General features: G+C 42.7%; 1 long non-coding RNA gene and 1 pseudogene across 1 annotated transcript; one reads left to right on the plus strand and one right to left on the minus strand.

The window, feature by feature from the left end:
- LOC123975633 lies at nucleotides 1-9,179 on the minus strand. The gene is made up of 3 exons (XR_006826121.1): nucleotides 9,046-9,179; nucleotides 8,550-8,627; nucleotides 1-100 (listed from the first exon to the last, which is right to left on the minus strand). It is a non-coding gene; the product is annotated as an uncharacterized LOC123975633 (long non-coding RNA).
- A 3,004-nt stretch (nucleotides 9,180-12,183) lies between these two features.
- The window catches only part of LOC123974696, a 14,917-nt pseudogene continuing 11,965 nt past the window's right edge, over nucleotides 12,184-15,135 (plus strand).

Genomic DNA, 15,135 nt, shown 5'->3' on the forward strand with positions numbered 1-15,135 from the left:
TTACGAATGTGTATAATCTTTATTATGTTATGGATGGTGAACTTGACTGTGATGAGTAGAGCTGCAACTGACGATTTTTTCATTGTTGTCATCGTTTGACCTATAAATAGCAAAAAAAGTGTCAATCACAAGTTCTTAAAGGTCAGAAAAAACCTTCCAAGCCTAATGATACTTAATTTACTTTGATGTAAGTCAACAGAAAAGCACATTTTCATAGTTAAAAAGCTGGGGTAAAGTGAATGTGCGCCAATGTCATGATTTTTCTGCAGATCGACAAATGCATTTATCCACTGATTGTTTCAGCTTATACAGTATGTCATCATTTTAATAGTAATGCTACAGGCTTAATGGCACAAGTATGAACCGCTTGTGTCAATTGTTTTTCAGATCAGACAGGGCATACTTAAAGGGATACTATGCTATTCTGCAGAGAGTTTGTTGATAAACAAACTCATGAACGCGCATTGCCCTGGTAACCATTACTTACTTACTCTGCTGAAATATAGCAGAATCAACAGCGTCTGCTGTCTGAGAACACGTTAGCCTCAATAAGAGGTCATGTTTTAGCAGTACTGTAGAAGGTGTGACCACAGGCCTGTCGATATAGAATACAAGCTGGTAAAAACGCCAGCAGCGTGAGGAGGCGCCGAACGTTTTTCCGCGCTGGCCCCTGAGCGTTTTTTTTTCCGGTCCCCGAGAGTTGATTAATGTTCAACTTTGGGGGAAACGCTGCGCTCGTCACTGTCACTTTTTACTCAGCTGTCCAATCACAGCAGAGGAGGGGCGGGACAACTAAAACACCTTAGCAACGCTTACTATCTGGAACCGGGCTTCGTCCTCTTGGACCATAAGGTGGTACATGCCGAGATGTTTCCTCGCCCACATAATCATGAATTCACATACGGCAAGTCCGTCCTCTCTCTCTACCTGCTTCAGCCTTCTCTTCATACAGAGCCAGAGCCAAGTACTCTACTCTGTGTTGACATTTTTACATCCAGTAAAGTTAGGTAGAATCACTTGCAACAAATGTTTCATAGCAACCAATGCAGTCGGAAAAAACGCTGCGCCCCTGGCAAAAAACGCTTTTTTGCACACAGGCCCTTACTCAATATTTTGATGTCAGGAATATAGTTTATTTTACATGTTCCATTTGTTTCCAGTGAGATATTGATTTTATATTGTTACTTTTGTACTATTGTTACTAACTTAGTCAAGATGGCGCCGCAGACGGCCATCTCTGGATTATGCTCCGTAGTGCTTTTTGTGTTTTTGTTTATTAACGCTGTTTTCTGCCGTCCCTCTGGTAACATTTACCAGAGAAGAGCTCTTAAATATTGGACTTTCAACTGCTCATACTATTCCACTGCTCTTTTCATCGGTGCCAACCTGCCCTCCATTCAGGACTTATACTGTACATTTCCAGAGTCAAACGGCCCGGAAACATCGCTGCAGATCCATCTCACTCCGGACACAACCTGTTACAGCTTCTCCCCTCTGGTAGGCGCTACAGAGAACTGTACGCCAAAACCAACAGACTCAGGAACAGTTTCTTCCCACAAGCCATCACTCTGATGAACAGCTGATTTCTGACTCACAGTATCAGGAACAATTCCTGTGCAATAACCCAGTAAGTCTGTCTCTTATCAGCCACCTGTTTACTGGTTACCACCTATTATTTATCACCATTCTCTATTTCAGTGCTGTTCATACCGTTATATTGTCATTGTAGATACTGTATACCAATCCACTTACCTCAAGTCATAACTCCTGCATAAAATACTTATACTTATCTATTCCAGCATCCTTTGCATTATGCTTCATCGCACTGTGAACACGTATATCACATCCACCTCCGACATGTACATACTCCTGCATCCTTTGCACTCTGCTCACTGCACTATTTGTCAGTATGTCTATATTGTTTTTGTTCATAGTGTGTATATTTGTGTTGTCTACACTGAAGTCTGTGTCTGATTTTATTTTTATTATTGTGATATTGCATTTTTGTATGAGTAAGCACATCGTGAGCAATGTACAATCCTGAGTCGAATTCCTCGTATGTGTACGTACCTGGCAATAAAGCTGATTCTGATACGGCTGGAGCAACAAGGGATTAAGTATCTTGCTGAGGGACACATTGGTGGATGTGCTGCAATGGGAGGTTGAACACGGGTCTCTCACACCAAAGGCATGTATCTTATCCACTGCTCCATCACCACGCCACTTTGTGTCCCCACTGTTAATAATATTCTGTAATAAATGAGTTTTGACAATAGAACTACTCATGTTTATTGTTATTTCTGCTACTGAGCCTCAACTTTCCATTATTGTAAATAATAGCTGCAACTTGCACTCTAAAATGTGCACTGAAAATTGCCAGCTGATAAAACCTGTGCTCCACGGAAACATCTAAGGCTAAATGTAGCTCTTAACTGGCGGAGTTAGATGGTGATTAACACTAAACATTAGAAAATCAGTTTTTCTCGCCACCTGCATAGGTGTCATTTATACTGGGAAAGCTGGGGACATGACCCCACCATTTGTTGAAATAGCTGATGTTGTCCCCGCCACTTTTTGAGCATTTGTAAAAATGTTCTGAAAAATAGCTACAATAGCAACAAGAAATGTTAAATAACAAATGTATGTGGTATGACAAAGTTTTTTTTTTAGCACAATAAAAAACATGCAATGCAATGTAATGTAAAACAGATATGCATTGTCCAAAAAAATTACTTAAGCAAAAAGAAAAACTAACAATTTACCATTGGATTTTTATATACTGAATTGTCACCTGCCACATGAATTTTGTTTTCCCCTTTATATAAATAAAGACATTTACTGGTGCAGAAAATGTCTCCAGAATGCAGGAAATTAAGCGTTTAATGCTCTGGGACAGGTCGCTTGGGAACAGGTGAGTATGAGACTGGGATGGAAATATCACTTACTACAAAAAACTAGACTACATCACTGGCTCTGTTCACATGTAATAATATAATATCCGCTTAACTGTACCTCTAAAGATCACTAATCAACACTTTATATTTTATCAACAGGTTGGTTTAATCTAGACAAGAACTAAATTGCGACAAGCGATTATGTAAAGAACTTCATTTTGGCTACAACCTGTCCCCAGCAGAGACATCAGAAAAAGCTACTGTTCCCAGAGACAACAATAATTTTTACACTGTAGCTTTTGTACACATTAAACAAACAAGGTATTTACTGGAAATTAATTTAAGACAGTGTTCAAACGAAAACAGCACTGCATTCAAAAACTTGGTGGGGGCATGGCCTCATGTGCTGATTAGAACTTGAAATATCACCCAGGAAGGCTGGTTGGCCACTACCTGGGAGAGAGAGAGAGAAGGAACACACTCCAACCCAAACACATGACCCTTAGGGTCGTAACAACCCCGATTAGTGGAAGATTCGATGGGCGGTCAATCTCACAGTCGAAGCTTCGCAGCGATAACCAGGATCACGCCATTTTGGCGATATGGGGGTGCTCAACGTCTGATTTTACATAGAACTACCAGTTTTCTCCCAATATGTTAATATACAGTCTATTACAATATACATTTTAAAGATTTATTCTGTAAATAAATATGTAAAAATATTAATAATAAATAATAAAACTTTCAATAAATGTAAGTGCGTGAATAAATCCTAAATTGTAACCCTAACCCTGGGTCGTCAGTGCGCATGTGTAGGCGTAGCGTGTATGTGTACAGTGGCAGAAGAGGAACACTCATGATGTTTGGAGGCAAAAACAAGTGTTGCGTTTATAATTTTGTTTAGTACATATACACTGAACAAAATTACACACACACACACACACACACACACACACACACACACACACACACACACACACACACACACACAAAGGCTGACCCCGAATAGAGCCTGATTCGATCTCACAATCGAAGCTTCACAGCGGCGTTATGAAACAAGGATTATACCATTTTGGCGATATTGGGGTGCTCCGTGTCTGATTTTACATAGAACTAGTCTTTACATAGACATCAGTTTTCTCCCAATAAGTTAACATACAACCTATTGATTAATTGATTGATTGATTTATTACAAGTTTTGCAACATGTTTGTAGTTTTGTAATTAATTAATCGAATTGATCTAAATGAATCACGGGTCAATATTTGCTGTGATAAGCATTTAAAATATTTTAATTCAAATATATTTTGGTAGATGAGTGCATCAATAATAATAAACTTATTTAGCTAAACATCTTTATTTCCCATACATTCATAACCTTATTTTCCCACTGTTCATATGCAATAACAATGCCACACCATTTATTTTGTTTACAAACAAACATTTTATTTAAATACTAATAGTGTTTTTGTGGTATTGAAGACCTTCGAGAAACTTTAGGATGACACCTGCCTCCTTGGTTTGTATAAGCAAGTCACCGTTGCACTGAACAAGACCAGGTTAAACCTGAGCTGGAACACTTATGTCACAGTAATTACCAACATGTTATGTGTACAGGGGCGGCGGTGCTGAATCATGCGTCTTTTGGCTCTATGTAACTTAACATTAGCTCAATTTCTAGAAAGTAACTGGTAGATGTATTTTATTACTATCTACTTATTCAATGTTGAGAACATCAGTTACAAACTGAGAGTAAACTGGCATATCCTTCAGCTCTGTCCTGTTCAGACTGATTCAATTATTTTTCAGTTTTCAGATGAGTCTGAAAAGTGGTTGTTAGGAAAAGAAAGGACGGTGGTGACTGGAGGAGCTGAGGTTAGTAAAGCTAATTAGTGATACAAACTAGTCCTTTTAAGAGAATGAGGAGATGTTTCTTTTTGGATTTTAATGTGCAAATAAAATGCACCTCAGAAGAGAGGTGTTTCTCATGTTGCCTATTTTTTGTATTATGTCAAAAGCTGTAAAATGAAGACACAAAAGGCAAACATGAACAATCGTATCTATAATTATTCTGCAGGGTTTTCCTGCTATTAAGGCTTAGGGGGTGATGCCCAAAACATGCCGTGCCATAAATGTAACATCACTGTGGAGAGCATCATAACCAACCAAATTACTTTCCCCAAATCTAAAGGTTGTAGTTCCTCCCCAGTAGACTGATCTTTATTTATTATCTGCTCTAGCTTTTCCAACTATTTGTTCAGAGATATGGTGAAAATAATGGTCCAATGTGATGTGAAATTATATGTTTTTCATTGGAAAACATAAACTTTTCTTGGGGGAGGCCCCCCAAAACCACCCACTCCCCCGACCACTACCACCACCAAAACATTAATCTAAAGCTCACATTAAACTGAGAAAACCCTGACATTTTTAGCTATTCTAATATGCAGCGCATGCTCATGGACACAAGAGCAATGTTGCTTAGACGTGTTGTGTTGGGGATTTATATTCAGACAAAGATTTTGCTTCACCTCTGCTGCTACAACTCCATCCTAGGAAAAACGCTGTGTACCATCTTTGTTGCACTTGTCAGACAAACTGGATGGAAAGTAAACTCCCCTTGATCAGAGCGGTTGAGCCAATCAGATTACAGCAAAAACGAGGATCAGTCCAAGTTGGGCGGGGCCGCTCATATTCCCCTTCAAAACTAAATGTTTTAGTTGGCCCAGTCTTACAGACACACAGACAGCTTCCGCTGCAGCTGACTGGCTGGTCGGCCAGCCCGATCGCGGATCATAAGGTACTATGATTAATCTGTGTTAAAATTTTAATGCGTTATTTTTTCTACAGTGGATAGGAAAAGTCTACACACCCCTGTTAAAATGCCAGGTTCTTATGATGTAAAATAATGAGACAAAGATAAATCATGTCAGAACTTTTTCCACCTTTAATGTGACCTATAATGTGAACAATTCAATAGATAAATACTGAAATCTTCAAGGGGGAAAAATGAAAAATAAAAACCTTACAATAACCTGGTTGCATAAGTGTGCACATCCTCTTATAACTGGGGATGGGGCTGGGTTCAGAATTAACCAATCGCACCGGCCATCATTTAAAGTGACTCTGATTAATCACAAATAAAGTTCAGCTGTTCTAGTAGGATTTTCCTGATGTTTTCTTAGTTGCATCTCCGAGAAAAAGCCATCGTCCGCAGAGAGCTTTCAAAGCATCAGAGAGATCTCATTGTTGAAAGACATAAGTCAGGAGATGGGTACAAAAGAATTTCCAAAGCATTAGATATACCATGCAACACAGTGAAGACAGTCATCATCAAGTGGAGAAAATATGGCACAACTGTGACTATGCCAAGAACTGGACGTCCCTCCAAAATTGATGAAAAGACGAAAAGAAAACTGGTCAGGGAGGCTTCCAAGAGGCCTAAAGCAACATTAAAGGAACTGCAGGAATTTCTGGCAAGTACTGGCTGTGTGGTACATGTGACAACTATCTCCGGTATTCTTCATATGAATGGGCTATGGGGTAGGGTGGTCTTTTCTTACGAAGAAAAACATCCAAGCACGGCTGAAGTTTGCTAAAACAAACATCAAGTCCCCGAAAAGCATGTGGGAAAATGTGTTATGGTCTGATGAAACCAAGGTAGAACTTTTTGGCCATAATTCCAAAAGGTGTGTTTGGCACAAAAACAACACTGCACATCACCCAAGGAACACCATACCCACAGTGAAGCATGGTGGTGGCAGCATCATGCTTTGGGGCGGTTTTTCTTTAGCTGGAACCGGGGCCTTAGTCAGGGTGGAGGGAATTATGAACAGTTCCCAATACCAGGCAGTTTTGGCACAAAACCTTCAGGTGTTGGTTAGAAAGCTGAAGATGAAGAGGAAGTTCACCTTTCAGCACGACAACGACCCAAAGCACACATCCAAATCCACAAAAGCATGGCTTCACCAGAAGAAGATTAATGTTTTGGAATGGCCCAGCCAGAGCCCAGACCTGAATCCAATTGAACATCTGTGGAGTGATCTGAACAGGGCTGTGCACAGGCGATTTCCTCGCAATCTGACAGATTTGGAGCGCTTTTGCAAAGAAGAGTGGGCAAATATTGCCCTGTCAAGATGTGCCACGCAAATAGACTCCTACCCAAAAAGACTGACTGCTGTAATAAAATCAAAAAGTGCTTCAACAAAGTATTAGTCTAAGGGTGCGCACACTTATGCAACCAGGTTATTTGAGGGTTTTTATTTTTCATTTTCCCCCTCAAAGATTTCAATTTGTTTTTCAATTGAATTGTTCACATTATAGGTGGAAAAAGTTCTGACATGATTTATCTTTGTTTCATTATTTTACATCATAAGAACCTGGCATTTTAACAGGGGTGTGTAGACTTTTCCTATCCATTGTATATTTTGAATATTTTGACAACCCTAATAATAATGTCAATATTAATCCATCATGGTGGTTGATCATCTGTTTTTTCACTAACTTAATGGAATATTAAACAAAGTAGTGGCATATGTCAATATTGTAGGATTGAGTTAGCTTTCTCACGTGTGCCATAGGTCGCTGACCCTTGCCCTAACCCTTAAGGAACTGGGGTCAGTGCGCATGTATGGGCGTAGCGTGTCTCTGTGTATGTGTGTAGTGGCAAAAAAGGAATACTTGCTGAAGAGATGGAGCCCCAGCTACACCGGTGTTGTGCCGAGTTGTCCGCACCTCACGGGACGTTTACATCATTTATCACCATTGATGAACTACACAAAGAATATTATGTCGTTTTTCAATAGTAGTTAAATAGACCTGCGAGGAACCGTGACGTACATGCAGCTGTTGGCTGCATGGCATGCATGCAAAACTTGGCACGAGACCGGTGAATGGCAGGCGAGTAGATAGAAGGGATCAACAATAAGCCTCAGTTTAGCTGTACAGTATACTGTGACTAATAACCAGAGACTGCAGCTCTGCACCTTCTCAGGATTAACTTGGCAATTCTGATTTGACACTGTAAATCCTTCATATAAACACAGCCCTAATATACACACACACACACCATGATTTTTTGTTGAAGATTCTGAATACTGAAACAGACAAGACACGATCAGCTGATCGTTTTTCCTAGTGGAGGAAGTCTTATTTTGTCGGGGTTGTTGAGCTACACTAACACTCACACTACAATATTGTTACTTAGTGATATTTCTTTTAGTGCAAACTATTGTGTTGAAGCCTGTTTCGGCACAAAGAATATACAAACCAAGCAACACTAAAGTTTCATTTTGGTCAAGTTAAATTGAATTAACGTTTGTTAGCGTCAACTGATGGTCGGCTAAAAGTGGGATGCCGCTATCTGAAAGTTTTGTACACTGAACCACAGATATTTAGAGCTTATAAGGACACTGACCTTCTATCATGGCTGTCAAAACTCAAGAGTCACTCAGTGCGCCAAAATAATTTTTCACACTAACATAATGTTCACTCAGACAGGCGCTCAAAATGTTCAGACTGTAGAGCCCTTTGGTTATTTCCTGACTTACATCAAAAATAAAAATATGTACATTTATTAAAGTCAATAAATGAGTGGACCATTCTTAGTCTTTGACAAAATTGTCAGCTAAATCAAGTCTAATACTGTATTACTTACTTTACTTTGGAGGCAAGAAAGAGTAAGAAGCAGGCAATCCCCAAATCAGACTGGTGCCACTTGTGAATGAGCTGCAAACTGCAACAAAGCACATTATAATGCAAGTTAGATGTGACTCAGAATTAAATTTAAGACCAATTTTACAATAACCAAAGTTGAAGAAAAGAAAAATGCAAATGAGAATATAACATGAACTGACATCAATTAAGTTAGCTAACATTACTAAGGGTTTAGGGCACTTTTTACTAAATGTTTAACATGATTTAATCCACAGTGTATCTTTCAGTGTGAGTAATGTTAAACCGCGAATGACATCTCCGATGTAAATTGCCAATTTACGTCCATAAATCCGTTTAAAAGTCACAGAAAAAAACACTAAGGTTGCTCTCACACCTAGACCATTTTGTTTTGTTCCGGAACATATACTTTGTTCCGAATCAATTTGAATATGTCACTTGTGTTCACACTGCACCATTGTAGCGTCCAAATCTCATACCCTTCCAGGGCTTTCCTTAACGCCATTACGTCAGCAGGGGCTGGCTCAAATAGTGGCATCGGCAGCTACCAGTGGCATTTCCGGTGGCAGCTTGAGATGCCGCGGCATCTGTCTCGGTTATCTGCGGATTTATCCTGATATGCCACGGCACCTTTCGCCGTTTATGTGTATTTCTGGTGGCAGGCGGCACCTGCCGCTGTTTTATGGAGCATTTCCGGTGGTAATCTAAAAATGCCACAGATTTTCCCTGACGAGCCACGGCACCTTTCGCCGTTTATGTGATATTTCTGGTGAAACCGACATACCACAGATTCACCCAGGCACCTGCCGGGATTTCTGGTTGCAATCTAACGTTACGATGCCACGGCATCTGCCGCTGATTGTGTACGTTAGGTCGCCACTGATTTACCGTGAGATGCCACGGCATCTGCCGCTGATTGTGTACGTTAGGTCGCCACTGATTTACCGCGAGATGCCACGGCATCTGCCGCTGATTGTGTACGTTAGGTCGCCACTGATTTACCGCGAGATGCCACGGCATCTGCCGCTGATTGTGTACGTTAGGTCGCCACTGATTTACCGCGAGATGCCACGGCATCTGCCGCTGATTGTGTACGTTAGGTCGCCACTGATTTACCGTGAGATGCCACGGCATCTGCCGCTGATTGTGTACGTTAGGTCGCCACTGATCTACCGTGAGATGCCACGGCATCTGCCGCTGATTCAAATCAATTAATCAATAAACCTGGACCGAGAGAAATATGTTAGCAACAGTAGTTTATTATGCAATATATAACATTGTGCATCTCTTCATGTAAACAGCAAGAGTCACGTTCAATGTACGCATTGCTTGGTGCAATACAGTTGGTAGTTTAACCTAGGTAATTATGGTGTGTGCAGAGTTGTTACTGTTAGCATTATATTTAATATTAAATTCATATTTAATGTGGTTTTCATAGTAATAGATCTGTTTCACCTTTCTACCAGCAGGTGGCAGTATTTAAATGAATGTCCGGTTTGTGTCTTTGTTAACTGTTTTAAATCCAGATTATCGATACAGACGTATTTATTGTTCTTCATTTCATTTGTTTTTTCATTATTAAGGATTAATTTTTAACCTAGTTACCATCTTCATTCACCCACAGCCCAGCGTTTAACCTGCATCCCCTTCTGTTCTAACCTGGTTCTGCTGTCAGCTTCTTAGCAGCTCAGGCAACAAACACATCAGAAATGTCATACAGATCATCTGGCCAAAATAATGCTTTACCACTGTGCTATATGTACTGTGTAAATACTGTTTTGGGAGGTGAGTGTATGAGAAATTGACTGAAACATGGAGAGCACAGCTATCTCACAATTTTGACATGTCTCACATTTTACTTCTCCATTTCTAAAGGTACAAGGTAAATTTAATCATCACGTTGTAAAATGAAATGAAGTTATACACTCCACTGTGTATAATATACAATATTTGTCAAATGCATGCCACATTATGGCAACCATTTCATATCTGAAACATGTACAGAGGTACGCGAAAGTTTGTGAAACCTTTAGAATTTTCGGTATTTCTACAGACGTGATCTAAAACCTAAAAATACTCAGATTTTAACACAAGTCACAGAGTAGAAGAGACATAAATAGTATCCTTGCGGCAAATGTATGTGAACTTTAGCTTTCAGGTTCTCAGAAAAATAGTTGCTGATGCTCATCGAGGCTGGAAAAGATTGCAAAACCTTCTCTAAAGAGTTTGGTCTCCACCAATCCGCAGTCAGATAAACTGCGTACAAATGGAGGAAATTGAAGACCACTGCCTGCCTGCATAGGAAGGTCACGGAGGAACCCTGACTTACTTCTAAGCAACAAAATACCTCTGTAACATTAGCTAATGTCAGTGTTTATAAGTCCAACATCAGGAGAAACTTAACAACAATGGTGTGCATGGCAGGGCTGCAAGGAGAAAGCCACTCCTTTCCTAAAGGAACATTCATGCATATCTGCAGTTTGCTCAAGATTATGTTTGGCAAAAGGAAAACATTCCAACATAATAACCTTATTCCATCTGTGAAACATTGTGATGGTGGTAGTATCATGATCTGGGCTTGTTGTGTTGCATGTGGGCCAGGAGGGCTGCCATTGTTGATGGAACAATAAATTCTGAATTTTAATAGCAAATTCTCAATGAAAAGTTCAGGACATCTGTCCATGTACTGAATAAGAGAACGTGGGTCATACAGCAAGACCACTACCCTAAACATACAAGTTGCTCTACCAAAAAAGGGTTAAAGAAGAATAAAGTGAATTTTTCTCAACGGCCAAATCAAAGTTCTAAACTTAAAATGATCGAAGGGTGAGGATGTTAGGAGCTCATGCGAGGAAGCCCACCAACATCCATGAGTTGAAGCTGTTCTGTACAGAGAAATGAGCTGAGATTCCTCGAAGTCGAGGGAACTCGAACTGCGTCTGTGACGACACAATGGGAATGCCTCTGGGCGTGGCAGGGCTGAATCATGAATGAAACTACTCCAATCCTATTGGTGTTGCTAGAACGGTAGTGTGTGACGGCGTAACTGGAGGCGTATATAAGCACGCCGGCACACAGGACACATCAGCTTTTTTCTATTCAGCAGGCACTCTGAGTATGTTTGAAAGCTCCACTACCAAGAAAATTGTTGTCTTACCTGGAAGTCCTTACGAAGCAGAAGAGACCATGTCTGGTAATCAGTTCCAACAATGTGTTTTTCCATGCCCACGCTACATCACGGCTGGGGAAACTCATGAGATGTGTGTTTCCTGTCTGGGGATGTCGCATGCCCAGACAGCTCTCGAGGGGGCTGCCTGCGGCCATTGCGAGGCCCTGTCCCTGAGGGTGCTGAGGTCTCGTGCAGCTCTCTTTTCGGAAGACGGTCGGATGCACTCTCCCCGTGGCTCAGGCCCCGCGGTCGCTGAGGCGTCGCGGCGGCTGCGGTCTTGGAGATCGCAGCGCGATATCTCCGAGGGCGTCGGGACGGCTGAGGCCTTTTTCCGGTCCTCGTCTGCTGACTCCGCCTCCCGTTCGGGAGCCCGTTTCTTGGCTTCTCCCGACCGAGGTATGAGAGGCTCGCACAGTCTGATTCTGAGGAGTTAGACGTGCTTAGTATCATGGAGGATGACTTCCGGGAGCCGGGCCAACGTCATCAGTCTGCACCCAGCTATGATGAACTATTGGAGGTGGTGACGTGGCCACAGGCGGTGCAGGAGTCGCGGGCCGGCAGTAAACTAAATGAGCGTTTTCTGCAGCACCGCGTGCCGCCTTTTGCTATTCTTTCCTGATTTGCACAATGAGTTGTGTAAATCATGGAATAAACCCTTCTCTGCACGGCTGACTACTTCTCCTCTGCTGGATTACAGCAATGTGACAGAGATTAAGCAGCGCGGCTATGGAGCGATGCCTCGGGTTGAGGAGACATTAGCGAGCTAGCTTTCTCCCACCCTAGCGTCATCCCTCAAGACGCCGGCGCTGCCCACCAAGCCATGTCGGGCGACATCCGCTCTGGTGGGCAAGGCTTATATGGCGGCGAGTCGAGCTGGTGCAAGCCTGCACACTATGGCCATCCTGCAGGCATACCAGGCCGATCTGCAACACATCAAAACACAGGGAGAGCCACCCCACCGCCGAGGGAGGACTACCGAGGTCCCCTCCCAAGGCAACAGGTGCTGTTTTCCCGCTGTTTCGACACTCAGGACACGCTAGCCACCAGCGAGCTCTCACCGGTCTGCCCGCCTCGAGGGGTTGCAGTCGGAAGACGATCGGGCTCATACACCGTGGGTTGTCGGTGAGTTTTCCCTGGCGGTTCTCCGCTTCAGGGTGCCATGGGGGACCTAGGCATAACGCCGGCCACCAGCCCCGAGGGAGTACTTCATAGTTCCCATAAAGGACGGAGGGTTGCGTCAGATTTTATATCTGCGGTCCCTGAACCAATCTCTGAGGAGATTCAGGTTCAACATGCTCGCCATCCCCGCTATCGTCAGTCACATCCAATCCGAGGATTGGTTTGTCACGATTGATCTGAGAGACGCATATTTCCACATCTCCATCCGTCCCTCTCACAGGAAGTTCCTGAGGTTCGCCTTCGGGGGCGCGGCGTACCAGTATCGGGTTCTTCCGTTTGGCCTAGCACTCTCCCCTCGCACGTTCACCTAGTGCATGGATGCAGCTCTGGCCCCGATGAGGCTCCAGGGCATCCGCATACTGAACTACATCAACGACCGGCTCATTCTGGCCCAGTCTCGAGAGTTAGTGGTTCGGCATCGAGATGTCGTCCTCGCTCACCTTCAGCGTTTGGGGCTACGGCTCAACACGAAGAAGGACTACGTTCCTAGGGGTGGTGTGGGACTCAACGACGATGCCGGCCCCCCTGTCTCCTGCACACGTCGAGTCCATTTTGTCCACAGTGACCAGAGTGAAGCTAGGCCGCACCATCACTGTGAAACACTTTCAGAGGGTGTTGGGACTCATGGCAGCAGCGTCCAGCGTAATACCTTCTGGCCTGCTGCACCTTCTGGCCTGCTGTTGGGAGCGTCATGTCGGCGGACAATTATTTCGACAGACACCTCACTCACGGGGTGGGGCGCAGTCATGGACGGACGCTTTGTGAGAGGCTCCTGGCAGGAGCATCATTTCTCTTGGCACATAAATTGCCTGGAAATGTTGGCGGTATTCAGAGCTCTGAAGAGTTTTCTGCCCGCCCTCCGTGATCGCCACGTCCTTGTCAGGACCGACACTACGGCAGTGGTGGCCTATTTGAATCACCAGGGGGGTCTGCGCTCGCGCCCGTTATCCAAACTGCCGCATCAGATCCTCCTGTGGTCCCAGCAGAGACTGCGGTCTCTCAGAGCGATGTATATCCCTGGGACCCAGAATGAGGGAGCAGACCTGCTGTCGAGACAGGGGCTGAGGCCCGGGGAATGGAGAGTTATTGTGCGAAAGGTTCAGCCCTATAGACGTGGACTTGTTTGCGTCTCAAGAGACTACGCACCGTCCACTGTGGTTCTCCCTCTCACCCCCGCTAGGGCTGGATGCCATGGTGCAGACGTGGCCGAGGCTGCGTTAAACACTTAAATTCCGATATTCTGGAGAATAAAACCTTTCTCAAAACATTTTCATTTGTAATTTAACATTTCTTGTTGCAAGCTATTTTTCACAACATTTTAACAAGTTATGCTTTCAAAAAGTAAAGGGGACAAAATCAGCCACTTCAAAAAAGTGGTGGGGACATGTCCCCAGTGTCAATGACACCTATGGTTTTCGGACTTACTACAGACCTGCCGGATTTGAGGACCTCATAAAATGCTTAAAGTTTCTGAACATTCAATGCCATTGAAAGTATATATGTGCATTATATGTTGAATAAATGTTTAAGACGTATGGATTCTCTCCACTTGCATTACACAATAGGAGTGTTGTATATTATACACACTGGAATGTGTATGGAGAAGAAAGATTCAAACAGTAGCCTACATATAGCACAGTGGTAAAGCATTATTTTGGCCAGATGATCTGTATGACATTTCTAATGTGTTTGTTGCCTGAGCTGCTAAGAAGCTGACAGCAGAACCAGGTTAGAACAGAAGGGGATGCAGGTTTAACGCTGGGCTGTGGGTGAATGAAGATGGTAACTAGGTTACAAATGAATCCTTAATAATGAAAAAACAAATGAAATGAAGAAAAATAGATACATCTGTATCGGTAACCTGGATTTAAAACAGTTAACAAAGACACAAACCGGACATTCATTTAAATACTGCCACCTGCTGGTAGAAAGGCGAAACAGATCTATTGCTATGAAAACCACATTAAATATGAATTTAATATTAAATATAATGCTAACAGTAACAACTCTGCACACACAATAATTACCTAGGTTAAACTACCAACTGTATTGCACCAAGCAATGCGTACATTGAACGTGACTCTTGCTGTTTACATGAAGAAATGCACAATGTTATATATTGCATAATAAACTACTATTGCTAACATATTTCTCTCGGTCCAGGTTTATTGATTGATTGAATCAGCGGCAGATGCTGTGGCATCTCACGGTAGATCAGTGG

The sequence above is a fragment of the Micropterus dolomieu genome, linkage group LG08, assembly GCF_021292245.1.
Source record: "Micropterus dolomieu isolate WLL.071019.BEF.003 ecotype Adirondacks linkage group LG08, ASM2129224v1, whole genome shotgun sequence".
In the NCBI taxonomy this organism is placed as follows: domain Eukaryota; kingdom Metazoa; phylum Chordata; class Actinopteri; order Centrarchiformes; family Centrarchidae; genus Micropterus; species Micropterus dolomieu.